Source organism: Rhinoderma darwinii, chromosome 13 (assembly GCF_050947455.1).
Source record: "Rhinoderma darwinii isolate aRhiDar2 chromosome 13, aRhiDar2.hap1, whole genome shotgun sequence".
Taxonomy (NCBI): Eukaryota; Metazoa; Chordata; class Amphibia; order Anura; family Rhinodermatidae; genus Rhinoderma; species Rhinoderma darwinii.
In genome coordinates this window covers 32,002,340-32,018,170 of record NC_134699.1, presented here as the reverse complement: position 1 = coordinate 32,018,170, position 15,831 = coordinate 32,002,340, and the positions used below count along the sequence as shown (strand labels likewise).

Sequence of the window (15,831 nt, the reverse complement as noted above, 5' to 3'; positions counted from 1 at the left end):
TTTCATGGTCGCATTCCAAGAGTCGTAACTTTTTTTTTTATTACGTCGACATAGCCATATAAGGGCTTGTTTTTTGCGGGACGAGTTGTATTTTGTAATTGCACCATTTTTAGATGCTTACAATATATTGATTAACTTTTATTAACTTTATTTTAGGAGAGAATTGAAAATAAGCAGCTATTCCAGCATTAATTTTCACGTTATAAATCTACGCCGTTTACTATGCAGCGTAAATAACATGTTAACTTTATACTATGGGTCGGCACGATTACGGGGATACCAAATATGTAAAGGTTTTATATGTTTTCCTATGTTTGCACAATAAAAACACTTTTAGAAAAAAACTACTTGTTTTTGCATCGCCGCGTTCCAAGAGCCGTCATTTTTTTATTTTTCCGTCGATGTGGCCGTATGTGTGCTTGATTTTTGCGGGCCAATGTGTCGTTTTCATTAGTACTATTTTGGGGTACATAGGACTTATAGATTAACTTTTATTTTATTTTTTATGGGGGGAATGGGAGAAGAGAGAGAATTTTGCCGTTGTTTTTTACGTTTTTTTTGGACGCCGTTCATCCGGCGGTTTAATTAATGTGTTAATTTTATTGGTCAAGTTGTTACGATCGCGGGGATACCATATATGTGTATGTGTTATTTGTTTTGACACTTTTACTGAATAAAACCACTTTTTGGGCAAAAAAAGTCATATTTATTTTTTTTTTTTCAACAAACTTTATTTAACTGATTGACATTTTTTTTTTTAAGTCCCACCAGGGGACTTCACTATGCGATGTGCCGATCGCATATATAATGCTTTGGTATACTTAGTATACCAAAGCATTATTGCCTGTCAGTGTAAAACTGACAGGCAACCTGTTAGGCCATGCCTCCGGCATCGCCTAACAGGCAGTTGCGGAAGACAGACCTGGGGGTCTTTGTTAGACCCCCGGCTGTCATGGAAACCCGATGGCGACCCTTGATTTGTTTGCGGGGGCGCCGATCGGGTGACAGAGGGAGCTCCCTCCCTTTGTCAAACACATTAGATGCCGCTGTCACTATTGACAGCGGCATTTAATGGGTTAAACTGCCGGAATCGGAGCGCGCTTTGATTCCGGCAGTTGCAGCAGGAGCCAGGCTGTGTATAACAGCCGTGCTCCTGCCGCTGATCGCGTGGGTACACTGGCAGTACCCGCGCCTTCACAGGACGGATATATCCGTCCTCCTGCGCGAACTAGCAGCTGCAGAGGACGGATATATCCGTCCTTCGGCGTTAAGGAGTTAAAGTACAACTGGGCGTGTATTGTGTGTGTACATTTGGGCGTTTTTACTTCTTTTACTAGCTGGGCGTTGTGAATAGAAGTGTATGATGCTGACGAATCAGCATCATCCACTTCTCTTTGTTACCACCCAGCTTCTGGCAGTGCACAGACACACAGCGTGTTCTCGAGAGATCACGCTGTGACGTCACTCACTTCCTGCCCCAGGTCCTGCATCGTGTCGGACGAGCGAGGACACATCGGCACCAGAGGCTACATTTGATTCTGCAGCAGCATCAGCGTTTGCAGGTAAGTAGCTACATCGACTTACCTGCAAACGCCGATGCTGCTGCAGAATCAAATGTAGCCTTTGGTGCCGATGTGTCCTCGCTCGTCCGACACGATGCAGGACCTGGGGCAGGAAGTGAGTGACGTCACAGCGTGATCTCTCGAGAACACGCTGTGTGTCTGTGCACTGCCAGAAGCTGGGTGGTAACGAGGAGAAGTGGATGATGCTGATTTGTCAGCATCATACACTTCTATTCACAATGCCCAGCTAGTAAAAGAAGTAAAAACGCCCAGATGTACGCACATAATACACGCCCAGTTGTACTTTAACTTTAAACACGCCCAGTTGTACTTTAGAAAGCCTCATTTGCATAAATATAAAAATGGTCATAACTTGGCCAAAAATGCTCGTTTTTAAAAAAAAACAAAACGTTACTCTTATCTACATTGCAGCGCCGATCTGCTGCAATAGGAGATAGGGGTTTCAAAATCTGATGACAGAGCCTCTTTAAATAGTTTTATCGTTTGCTAGTCTTTAAAATTAAAAGCTTGACACTGTCGGATCACTGCTGACAGAGTGAGACTGTGTAGGGACACGCCACTTTGACAAGGGGAATGGTAACACCCAGTTGTCAAATATTTCATACATTTCTAGGAGGAATAACAGAGGAACAGCACAACACTGCAGAAAAGTGAAGATGCTCCTGAATTATTATTTTATGGGGAATACAAGTATTTAGTAAAAATACACGTCTGCTGACAGGTTCTCCTTAAATATTAATATCATACTTTAAAGATCAATGTTTCTTTAGTCCAGCTAGTCCATTTTATAGTCAGTTGGTCATTGTGAGGAGACATAGAATTCTCATTCAGCCAAAATTGATAAAATAAAGAAACATTTACTGTATTTACAACCTCAATACAGTTAAAACCCGTTTTACTTTTCAAGTTCTTGCCAATTATTTTGCGTGCGGCGCCCAGAATTCTGAAAATCATCCATCTTGTGTTTAAAGAGGCTGTCACCACATTATAAGTGCCATATCTCATACATAATGTGATCGGCACTGTAATGTAGAGAACAGTGGTTTTTATTTTGAAAAACGATAATTTTTTGAGCAAGTTATGAGCAATTTTAGATTTATGCTAATTAGTTTCTTAATAGACAACTGGGCGTGTTTTTACTTTTTACCAACTGGGTGTTGTGGAGAGAAGTGTATGACGCTGACCAATCAGTGACCAATCACTGTCATACACTTCTCATCGTTCCAGCCCATTGTTACAGCGTGATTGTGCAGTGAAAGAAGCTGGGCTGGAACAATTGATTGAATTGTAAGTGGAAGTGTCGATGATCATAGCTGAAAAATCATGGTCACTCTCTATTTCTTTTGGTTTCATTTAAATGTGAATGCCCATGGAATGAACAAATGATATTAATATATTTTGCACTATACGAATTACTTTATTTATAAACCACTAATGAAATTTGAGAGGATTACAAAATGTTGTTTCATGAATATTCAGAGTACATCAGTTAGCAGCTTTCTCTACGAGCTGACAACAGACTAGCTAATATGTGACCTGATGAGTAACAATGAACATAAAGTAGGAGGATGGGTTTACACATCGCGGTCAAATCAGTTTTTTGCAGCGATTTTGGCAAACGGCGTATTACGTCAAAATACACATTTTGACTGTGACGTGAAAACCCATCCTAACGGAACAAGTCTACATTTTATTGGCAAAACTAGACACAAAAAAAAATAAAAATACGCCATGGTTCACATTACATTTTGCCTCTCCGGTCAGTGTATATGCGAAGAAAATCCCCCCCAGCGTAGAAGCGTGTCCTTTGGCCTACATTTAACTGGTATATAATGGTTTATCGTTAAATTAACTGTATTCAACAGCGTAGTCGACTACGCTTTTAATACAAATCTATGTAGAAAAAAAAAAAAAGTATATAGTGATGTATACTTTTTTTTATATGGAAGCCAATGACAGGTGTATGCAATACAAAACACCGCTACAGATGTCCTTTTAGATAAAAAAAAATAACAAGTTATTCAATTTGCTTTGGTATTCATATTTCCTTAAAACATACAAACTGTTATACTTATAAATGCTTTATAACTTTTTATACACTATTATGCCACTCACTTTTTTAAGAATATAAATAAGCCACCCATTTTTTGCTTTCCAGGTCATCTTCTGGAAATCCTCTACACTGCACAAATTATAGTTCATGATGAACGAGGACCTGCAATAAAAAGAGATTATGGGTTGTATAAAATGTTTAATAATAATATCCTACAAAATATATTTGTACATAAATAGTGGAAGAATCTTTAATTAAGAAAAATAGTAATCTGCATATTACAGTCGACGAATGTGCACTAGGTTCTTCATGTTTATATTCGTAATGGATTCTGTCATGGTTGGCCCCTTTAACGCTTTCATCTCCTTAAACTTACGGCACAGGCATCGGTTTATTAACGCACTGTGCCATACATTCACGATGCATTAATGATACATAGGCATATGGCACATCCCACTGCAATGGTGGCTTGGATAACTCCAGCTGTCTCACCCTTAAGATGCCGCCGTCAATAACAACTGCAGCACCTAAATGGTTTGACAGAGGGAGGAGGCTCCCACTTTTATTTAATTGGTGCCCCCCACGGCATAATCAAGGGGTTGAGATGGGCTCCCATGGCCCCTGGGGAGCAAACACAAGACCTAGGCCTGCCATGTCTAAATAAAGGCCTAAAAGTAGAGGCTAATAGGTTGACTGTCAGTGTAATACTGACAAACCTAATACACTGCAATACAGTCTTAGGCCTCATTTAGACAAGCGTAATATACGCGCGTGCGACGCGCGTGCTTTTCACGCGTGTCGTACGCACCTATATTACTCTATGGGGCAGTGCAGACAATGCGTGAATTTTGCGCAGCGCGAGTGCGTTGCGTAAAACTCACGACATGTTCTATAACCGTGCGTTTTTCGCGCATCACGCACCCATTGAAGTCAATGGGTGCGTGAAAACCACGCAGGTCGCACAGAAGGAAGCACTTCCGTGCGAACTGCGTGATTCGCGCAAGAGCTGTCAAACTCTGAATGTAAACAGAAAAGGACCACGTGCTTTTCTGTTTACTAACATCCAAACGGAGTGTCTTAGAGATGAGCGAACCGTCCGAACCGAACTTCACCGGGTTCGGCCGAACTAGTTTTGCCCGAACCCGGCAAAAAATGTTCCGGTACGCGACGTCAGGATACAGTCACTGTCCAGGGTGCTGAAAGAGTTAAACTGGTTCAGCACCCTGGACAGTGACTTCCGATCACAATATACATGAACGTGTAAAAAAAATAATAATTTCTGACTTACCGATAACTCCCGGCTTCTTCCTCCAGTCTGACCTCCCGGGATGACGATTCAGTCCAAGTGACAGCTGCAGCCAATCACAGGCTGTAGCGGTCACATGGACTGCCGCGTCATCCAGGGAGGTGGGGCCGGATGTCAAGAGGGACGCGTCACCAAGGCAACGGCCGGGAGACCGGACTGGAGGAAGCAGGAAGTTCTTGGTAAGAATGAACGGCTTTTTTTTATTCACAGGTTGATGTATATTGTGATCGGAATTCACTGTCGAGGGTGCTGAAAGAGTTACTGCCGATCAGTTAACTCTTTCAGCACCCTGGACAGTGACTGACGTCGACTAGCCTCATCTCTATGATGGCGGCTGCGCGAAAATCACGCAGCCGCGCATCATACACTGATGACACACAGAGCTGTCAAGTGCCTTTTGCGCACGCAAAACGCTGCGTTTTTTTGCGTGCGCAAAAGGCACACGCTCGTGTAAATGAGGCCTTATTGCAATGTATTATAGTGGTGATCATAGTTTCAAGTCTCCTAGTGGACTACAAAATAAAAATAAAGTGTCAATCTAAATTGATAAAAACTAAAACCTTTTGCCTTCCAAAATATTTAACATTTATTTTTAGATACAACTTTAAAGAGACTCTGTCACCACATTATAAGTGCCCTATCTCGTACATAAGGAGATCGGAGCTATAATGTAGGTGACAGCAGTGCTTTTTATTTAAAAAAAACTATCTATTTTCACCACTTTATTAGCGATTTTAGCTTTATGCTAATGAGTTTCTCAATGGACAACTGGGCGTGTTTTACTATTGACCAAATGGGCGTTGTACAGAGGAGTGTATGAGGCTGACCAATCAGCGTCATACACTTCTCTCCATTCATTTACTCAGCGCATAGGGATCCTTTTAGATCAGTATGTGCTGTCTTATACGAACACATTAACAATACTGAAGTGTTTAGACAGTGAATAGACATTCCACGGGATGTCTATTCACAATCTCTGCACTTCGTTAATGTTTCTGTGGTAGTTACAGCAGAGCAAGCGTAATTAGTATTTAAAAAAAAAAACACAGCAGAAAGGTACAATTAAGGAGACATACAGACCAGTATAAAGCAAAGTGGAGGTGAAATGTACAAATTTCATAATTTTTTTTCAGAAATTCATTTTTAATCCATTTTTTCTGTAACACAGGTTTTTGGGTATGTGCACACGACCTCTTTTCAGACGTAATGGAGGCGTTTTACAACTCGAATTACGCCTAAAAAGAGGGCTCCAATACGTCGGCAAATAACTGGCCATTGCTTGCAATGGGTCTTAAGATGTTCTGTGCAGACGAGCTGTCATTTTACGCGTCGCTGTCAAAATACGGCGCGTAAAATGACGGCTCGTCAAAAGAAGTGCAGGACACTTCTTGGGAAGTTTTTGGAGCCGTTTCTTTCATAGACTCCAATGAAAACAGCTCCAAAAACGGCCGTAAAATACGCAGCGAAAACCGCGAGTTGCTCAAAAAAGTCTGAAAATCAGGAGCTGTTTTCCCTTGAAAACAGCTCCGTATTTTCAGACGTATTTTGTTCATCGTGTGAACATACCCTTACCAGAGAAATACAACTAAAAATGTATTACCCAGATTCTGCAGTTTTTATAAATATCCCACAGTGTGCTAATGGACCGAAGCACCGGCCTCAGAAGCAAAGAAGCACCTAGCTGGGGTCTTCTTTTTATTGGATATTTTAGGCACCATGTCAGGTTTGAAGAGGTGGTCACAAACCGTTGTTCGGACACACGGCAGGGCTCAGAAGCAAAGAAGCGCCAATTGGCTTTTGGAGCTCAAATTTTGCTGGAATGATTTGTGGAGGCCATGTCGATTTTGCAAAGACCCCAAAAGGGCCAAAACAATGGAAGCCCCCCACAAATTACCCCATTTGGGAAACTACACTCCTCAAGGAATTTATCTAGGGGTATAGTGCGCATTTTGACCCCATAGGTTTTTTACAAAAATTATTGGAAATAGGCCGTGAAAATGAAAATCTAAATTTTTTTCCAATAAAATGTAGGTTTAACTAAATTTATTTTTCATTTCCACAAGAACTAAAAGGAGAAAAAGCACCCCAACATTTGTAAAACAATTTCTCCCAAGTACGGCAATACCCCATATGTGGTCATAATCTGCTGTTTGGACACACGCAGGGCTCAGAAGGGGAGGTGCTCCATTTGGCTTTTGGAATAGTTTCTGGGCGCCATGTCGCATTTTCTGAGCCCCTGTAGTACTAGTACAGTGGAAACACCCCAAAAGTGACTAAATTTGGGAAATTAAAGCCCATGTGGAATAATCTATGGGTATAGTGAGAATTTTGACCTCAAAGGGTTTTTTTGCTGAATTAATTAGAATTAAGCCGTGAAAATGAAAAAATATTTTTTTTTCCTAATAAGATGTCGTTTTAGATCAACATTTGTTATTTTCGCAAAGGAATAAAGAAGAAAAAGACCTCAAACATTTGAAAATCAATGTCTCCCGAATATGTTAATACCCCATATGTGGTTACAAACTGCTGTTTGGACATATGGGAGGGTTCAGAAGGGAAGGAGTGGTATTCGACTTCTGGAGCGTAGATTTTGCTGGAATGGTTTGCATGGCAAAACCTCTGATGTACCAAAAAAGTGACCCCATTTTAGAAACTACACCCCTAAAGGCATTTATCAAGGGGTGTAGTGAGCATTTAGACCACACAGGTTTTTTCCCGAAATTAATACGCAAGGGATGATGCAAAGTAAAAAGTGCAATTTTTCCACTGATATGCCATTTCACTGGTCAATATGTTGTGCCCAGCTTGTGCCACTGGAGAATCTTACCCCATAAGTTGTTAAGCGGGCTCTCCCGGGTATGGCGACACCATATACAGTATATGGACGTAAACTGCTGTTTGACCACACTGTAGGGCTAAGAAGGGAAGTAGCCCCATTTGGTGGACTGTGCTTGGTAGTAGTAGTTTTGTTTGAGCTTTACTGTTATTTCAGTTTATGGGGGCATATGTAATCTGTGCAGAGTAATAAGAGGGTATAATAATGGGGTAAATAATAAAACTATCCATAGATGTGGGGTACACTGTGAAGCAATCTGTTATGCACAGGCCAGTGTCGCACTGAAACTTTATTCTTTCTTATCCCCCCTTTTGTAACACTCTGCACCTTTTGGGGACTTTTCTTCCTTTGTAGTTTGGGAAAGTGTTGCGCTGGTATAATACCGGCAACCCTCGCTTCCAGCGGATGTGCTATGTCCCTTCCCTTCCCAGTTCCTAAATACTAGGGCCAAGAAACTAAAGGAATGTTCCCCTCCAGCCTGCACATCGGGATGTTTTTTCATTACCGCATTACTAGTGCTTTTTTTTATTTTTCGTTTCATGGAGCTGTGGGCGGGCTTGTTTCTTTGAAAAACAAGCCATAGATTTTAATGGTATCATTTGGTCCATACGATTACGGCAATACCAAATATATATATTACTTTTCATGTATTGCAGCTTTTGCACAATAAAATCACTTTTTAAAAAAAAAAAAATCATTTGTTTTCTGTGTCGCCCTATTCTAAAAAAGATTAACTTTTTTATTTTTGGGTGGACAAAGCTGTGTCAGGGGTTATTTCTTTGTGGGATTGGTTGTTGTTTTTATTGGTACCATTTTGGGGTAAACATGACTTTTTATTACATTTTTTGGAGGAGCGATTCTGGCATTGTTTTCCAAATTTGTTTTTATGCCGTTCACCGTTCGGGATAAATTACGTTATAGCTTTATAGTTTGGGTCGTTATGGACACGGCAATACCAATTATGTATAGTTTTTTTTATTTGTTTTTTTTTTTCAATAATAAAAGACTCATTATGGGGAAGAAAAGGCAATTTGTCTTTTTTTTACTTTATTTTTTTGTTCCCACTAGGGGACCTGAAGCCCTGATCGCTAGTCTAATACACTGCACTACATAAGTAGTGCAATGTAGTAATGTGGGTCCTCATAGGCTTCTGTACAAGACCGACACGGAGGCCATTATTAGGCCTCCGGTTGCCATACCAACCATTGGCCCCCGCAGCGATTAAAAGACCCTCAGATGCTGCGCTCTCTATTGAGCGCAGCCTCTGAGGGGTTAATCTGCCGGATCAGAGACTAGCTTCATTCATGGCCGTTACAGGATGGTGTCAGCTGTAATATACAGCTGACACCAGGCGGTGATGATGAGGGCTCCGCTTCTGAGCCCGGACTATCACCCGACGTAACTGTACTGCGGTTTGCAGGAAACCCTCCCTGACAGCGTCATATATATACGGCGGATGTCAGGAATGGGTTAAAATAACTGCCTGTCTCTATGGGATGTTGTCATGCTGTTTATGAAGTTAACCCCTTAGTGACCACTAATACGCCTTTTTACGTCGGTCACTAATGGGCTTTAGGCTAGGCTGACGCCTTATCACGTCAGCCTAGTCTAAGTGCTGCACGGGTCTCCCCGTGCAGGCAGGAGCCGGGGCTCTGCTGTCTGATGACAGCTGAGCTCCTGCTCCAACGCCCGCGATCGAAGTTTACTTCGATCGCGGCCGTTTAACCCGTTAAATGCCGCCGTCAATAGCGACCGCGGCATTTAACTTTGTTTACAGAGGGAGTGCGCTCCCTCTGTCACCCATTGGCGGCCCGCGAATGAAATCGCAGGTCTCCGATGGGGTGTCATGGCAGCCGGGGGCTTGATAAAAGCCCCCAGGTCTGCCCTGGACATATTCCTGTTAGGACGCGCCGGAGGCACGTCCTAACAGATTGCCTGTCAGATTTACACTGACAGGCAATAATGCTCTGGTATACGAAGTATACCAAAGCATTATAGCAGCGATCAGAATATCGCACAGTAAAGTCCCCTAGTGGGACTAATAAAATAAGTCAAAGTGAAATAAAGATTATTAATAAAAAGTACAGTAAAAAAATAAATAAAACCATTTTTTTCCATAAAAAGTGGTTTTATTTAGTAAAAGTGTAAAAAAAAAGTACACATATGTGGTATCGCCGCGACCGTAATGACTCCATTAATAAAGTTAATATGTAATTTAAACCGCAAAGTGAACACCGTAAAAAAAAAACGCAAAAAACCATGGCGAAATTGCAATTTTTTTCCATTGCCCCCCAAAAAAGTCATAATAAAAATGAATCAATAAGTGCCATGCACCCCAAAACAGTACCATTCAAAACTACATCTTGTCCCGCAGAAAACAAGCCCAAAAAATCACTACATTGATGGAAAAATAAAAAAATTACGACTTTGGAAAGCGACGATGCAAAAACAAATAATTTTAGTTCAAAAGAGTTTTTATTGTGCAAAAGTCGTAAAACATAAAAAAAGGTCTACATATGTGGTATCGGCGTAATCGTACCGACCCATAGAATAAGGGTAACATGTTATTTACGTCGCATAGTGAACGGCGTCAATTTAAAAACGCATAGAACAATGGCGGAATTTCAGGTTTTTTTTATAATCCCCCCCAAAAAGGTTAATAAAAGTTAATATAAAAATCATATGTACCCAAAAATGGTGCCATTAAAAAGCACAACTAATCCCGCAAAAAACAAGTCCTCATACAGCTATGTAGACGAAAAAATAAGAACGTTATAGCTCTTTGAATGCGACTATAGAAAAACGAATAAAATAGCTTGGTCATTAAGGCCTAAAATGGGCTGGTCACTAAGGGGTTAAATGTAAAAACAAAACAAAAAAAACCCACACACAACACACGGGAGAAGAATGTAAGAGCTCCTCGCGGACACCGACAGACATGATGAGATGCTTCTATAGGTAGAAATCCTTTATAACTTCTGCTCCTCAATAATCTACTATTTACCGGTTTTATAGCTGGAGAGTGTTACCTGAAATGCCAGTGGTCACATAATGTGGGTCACATGACTGTCCATTCAGTTATTCTATGGGTGCTTTTTTATGGAATTTTGTTTGGGCTATACCATTTTTTTTTTTTGACAGAGACAACTGCACTGATATAAGAAAGGTATGTGAGCAGAATTTTAAATACATGTATAACAGAAATCTGTATGATTTCCTGTTCTATAAATAAATTAATCGAAAACATAAGAAGTGGACAACCCCTTTAACCTGCCTGGAAAAGTAGATGCAGAGGGTTCAAGTCACATGAAAGACATAAGTGCCCTCTAGTGGTAGAAGGGTGTCAATACGGTTTGTTTTTGCTCATGTTGCTATAAGTGTATATTATAAATATAATTGGTTGATCTAGTGTTAAGCGTTGTCCTCCAATTTCGTATAAATCAATTATGCACTTCTTCCTGCTGGATTTCAAGATGACCGCTGCAACCAGAGTATTATTACAAGCAATATTTTACTTATTAGAAATAAACCTATGAATTGCAGCAAATAATATGCTGGTACTGGCCAATAGTTAATAGATGACGTAAGTTATAGATAGTCTACATAGCCAGAAGAAGCTGCCACATGAGCCCACTTACCACTTTTGACCAGATGAGTAGGGCATGACAAATGCCAGGAGAAAAGTAGCCAGTGTACCAAGAGATTTGATACTTGTATCCTACATTTTTGTTATATCATTTAGAGATCTATGAAAGTTCTTATTGTCCGGCTATTAAAAATATCATTGTTTTGTGTGGTAGGTGTGCTCTATACAGTAAGTACACACGTACACGCCATTTCACCACCGTTTTTAACACTCCCCTTTCACTAGAACAGACGCCATAGCCGCCGGGTCTCTGTTGTGCTACACAGCAGGGACCAAGCAGTAATGCTTGTGATCAGAGACATCTCTGGTCACAAGCATTTAACCCCTCAGATGCCGTGGTCAGATGTGACCACCGGCATATGAGGGTTTATTTTACTTTCAATTTGGGGCCGCTCACCAGCTCCCAGACGGCGGGATCACAGGAGTCGGCGTGTTCCTATGGCAGCCGGGAGCCTTCTGAACGCTCCCAGGCCTGCTATAGGAAGATTGCTATTGAACTCTGCTCATAATAGCAATGCACTGATTTTCCCATAGACTTCAATACTGTAATATTGCAGTCGATGGCATAAGCAATAGGGGGGGTGTCGCGAGTTAAAAAAAAGTAATAAAAAAAAAAAGCTAACGTTTCAAAAAAAATAAACTAAAATAAAAAAATTAAAATATATATATATATATATATATATACACCTTCAAAACCACCCCCCTTTTCCTTAGATCACATATAAAAACAAACAAAAATAAATTACAAAAACGCATCAGGTATCCCGAAAATGCCCGAACTATAAAAATATTTGTCAAATACGTTGGACGTGGTAGCAGGAAAAAAAGATCAAAATGGCTGAATCGCAGTTTTTTTGCCACTTCAACACCCAAAAAAATGGAACAAAAATTGATTGAAATGCCAGACATTCCCCAAAATAATATCAATAAAAACTACATTTTTCCCCTACAAAAAGACATCTTAGGCTGGGTTCAGTTTGGAATTTTGAGGCAGATTTTCCTCTGCCTGCACGCCTATTTTTGCACCGCGGCCATAATTGAGATTGAGCGCCGCGGGCATAAAACGCTGCGAAATACGATTTCTCTGCCTCTCATTGAGGTCAATGGGAGGTCAGAGGTGTAAACGCCCGAAGATAGGGCACGTCCCTTCTTTTTCCTGCGAGCCGGTTTTTCCGCTCGTGGGAAAAAAACACCTCGACCTCCCATTGACATCAATGGGAGGCATTTTCTGACATTTTTTGGCAGGTTTTGCGGCGTGTTTTCTGCGTAAGAAAACAGTGTGAACTCTCCCTTACACAGCTCTATACACAGAAATATTAAAAAGTTAAGGGGGTCACAATATGGCGATGCAAACATTTTTTGGGTGTTTTCAAACTTTTAAATTTTTTTCCTTCTGCTTGGGACGTGGTGCCTGGCAGGGTTGCCCACTCTCTCCTGTTTGCCCTTCAATGGAACCCCTGGCACTGGCCATACCCTGTATGGAGGAAGATTGGCGTATTTCTTGAAGCCATATTACTGAAAATATATCCATATATGCGGACGATACACTGGTGTATTTGGTGGATGATGGTCCTTCGCTGGCTTCTATTTTATAACTAGTTGATACATTTTGGGCCTTTTCCGGATTATCGGTGAATTGGTGTAAATCGGTTATGTTTCCCCTTTTTCCTGGATATCGCTCCCGGCAGAGGATCTCGGTACTAATACAAATCGCCTCCCAATTTACATACCTTGGGATTAGGGTCTCCCTTAATTTATTGCGCTACCGTGAACTCAATATAACCCCTTTAGTAGCCTCTGTTGAAACGCAGCTGAACACCTGGAATACCTTTCCTCTCTCGCTGTATGGCATGATTAATCTATTTAAAATGATATATACACCTACGTTTCTATACTTATTTCATGACTGCCCAATTATACTACCTAAAGAGTTTTTTAAACGGCTTGACAGCGTTTTACTTTCCTTATACTGGCAGGGTGGTGTTCCTCGGTTCGGCCTTAGTTTATTGCAGGCCCCTAAACATATGGGGGGTATGGCGGCACCTAACCTTTATTTGTACGGCTTGGAATCACAGTTGGCGCTTGCATGTTGGTGTATCGATATAGATTTAAAGAGGCTCTGTCACCAGATTTTGCAACCCCTATCTGCTATTGCAGCAGATCGGCGCTGCAATGTAGATTACAGTAACGTTTTTATTTTTAAAAAACGAGCATTTTTGGCCAAGTTATGACCATTTTTGTATTTATGCAAATGAGGCTTGCAAAAGTCCAAGTGGGCGTGTTTAAAAGTAAAAGTCCAAGTGGGCGTGTATTATGTGCGTACATCGGGGCGTTTTTACTACTTTTACTAGCTGGGCGTTCTGACGAGAAGTATCATCCACTTCTCTTCAGAACGCCCAGCTTCTGGCAGTGCAGACACACAGCCGTGTTCTCGAGAGATCACGCTGTGTCGTCACTCACAGGTCCTGCATCGTGTCGGCCACCAGAGGCTACAGTTGATTCTGTAGCAGCATCAGCGTTTGCAGGTAAGTAGCTACATCGACTTACCTGCAAAAGCCGATGCTGCTGCAGAATCAACTGTAGCCTCTGGTGCCGATGTGTCCTCGCTCGTCCGACACGATGCAGAACCTCTGACGACACAGCGTGATCTCTCGAGAACACGGCTGTGTCTGCACTGCCAGAAGCTGGGCGTTCTGAAGAGAAGTGGATGATACTTCTCTTCAGAGCGCCCAGCTAGTAAAAGTAGTAAAAACGCCCCGATGTACGCACATAATACACGCCCACTTGGACTTTTACTTTAAACACACCCACTTGGACTTTTGCAAGCCTCATTTGCATAAATACAAAAATGGTCATAACTTGGCCAAAAATGCGTTTAAAAATAAAAACGTTACTGTAATCTACATTGCAGCGCCTATCTGCTGCAATAGCAGATAGGGGTTGCAAAATCTGGTGACAGAGCCTCTTTAAGTAATGCAGCCACTGCACTAGCAGGCGCACTTATGACTTCCTATGAGAGTCTTACGAATCTCCTTTATAGGTTTAAATCGCCATGTCATGTACTTCTCCCGTTCCAGACTGTGGCTGGAACCTGGAGGGCTGCACGCGTTAAGGTAGGGGGCACTATGGTTCCCTTATACTCCCCTAGAACTCCATTATGGAATAAACCTTGGTTGCCCAAACTCGGGTTTCTAACGAGTGTGGTAACGTGGTCGGGGGCGAGGGTCAAGTTCCTGGGTCAATTATTCCCTGCAGTCTCTGGATTTGTGTTTTTTTCTGAACTAGGGGACAGATTTGAAATCTCGAGAAAGGCCTTCTTCAACTACCTCCAATTGCGTCATGCCTGTGCTGGCGCCTCTGTTGGGCTTTTCTAGACTGGAGGACCTTCTTGGTGCTCCTGACCTTACGAGAGTCATCACACAAACTTATGCGCTATTGCTGTCCTTTGGACGGAAACCTTTTGATAGGGCATGGGCGGGATGGAAAAAAGATATCCCTGACCTGGAGGAGTGGACCTCTTATATTTTGATTCAGTTATAAGTGCTAGTCATTTTCTGATCCATCGCGATATATGGACCGGATATACTACGCACCAGTCAGACTCCAGGGAATTGGGATCTTCTACTGCCCATGGTACCAATAGAAACTAAAGCTCGCCATGGAAAAAATAAGCCCTCATACCGCTCAATCGATGGGAAAAAAAAAAAAAAAGTTATTGCTCTCAGAAAGTGGCGACAAAACACAAATTTTATTTTTAACAATTAGTTTCTTCCTTGTAAAAATAGAAAAACATTTAAAAATCTATATAATTTTTGTATCGCCGACATCGTATTGACTGGTAGAATAAAATTTTTACCGTATGGTGAAAGCCGTAAAAACGAAACCCCTCAAAATATTGAAGAATCACGGTTTTATTCCTATTCCACCTCACAGAGAATTTTTTTCCCACTTTCCCGATACATTATAATGGTACAACAAATGGTACAGTTAAAAACTACAACTCGTCCTGCAAAAAACACCCCCTCTTGGACTACAAAAATTAAAAATGAAGCTTTTTTTTAAAAAAAAAAAAAAAAAAAGAAGGAGGGTACAAAAACGACAAATTTTGTATCACCGATAATTAAGCCCTCACATGGTTGTGTCGACGAAAAAATAAAAAAAAGTTAGGACTTTTTGAAGGCGGGAAGGAAAAACCAAAAGTATAAAAACAGAAATTAGTCTAGTCCTGAGAGGGTTAAATGACGGTTAATGTCTGCGGGTTTTTGCAGGTACACAGCAGTGTAACCTCCAAAAAAATTAAGCAAAGGGATTGCCCGGGCATGGGGCGTTTTTTTTTCATACTTATGACCTATCCATAGGATAGGTCATCAGCATATCATCGGTGGGGGTCCGACACCCGCACTGATC

General features: G+C 41.3%; 1 protein-coding gene across 1 annotated transcript in view; it reads right to left on the bottom strand.

The window, feature by feature from the left end:
- MYH7B (myosin heavy chain 7B) overlaps positions 1-15,831 on the bottom strand; it is a 99,671-nt gene that overhangs the window by 83,137 nt on the left and 703 nt on the right. Inside the window, exon 2 of the mRNA XM_075846308.1 lies at positions 3,699-3,798. The gene's annotated coding sequence lies outside the window, so the exon portion shown is untranslated. The remainder of the gene's footprint in view (positions 1-3,698; positions 3,799-15,831) is intronic.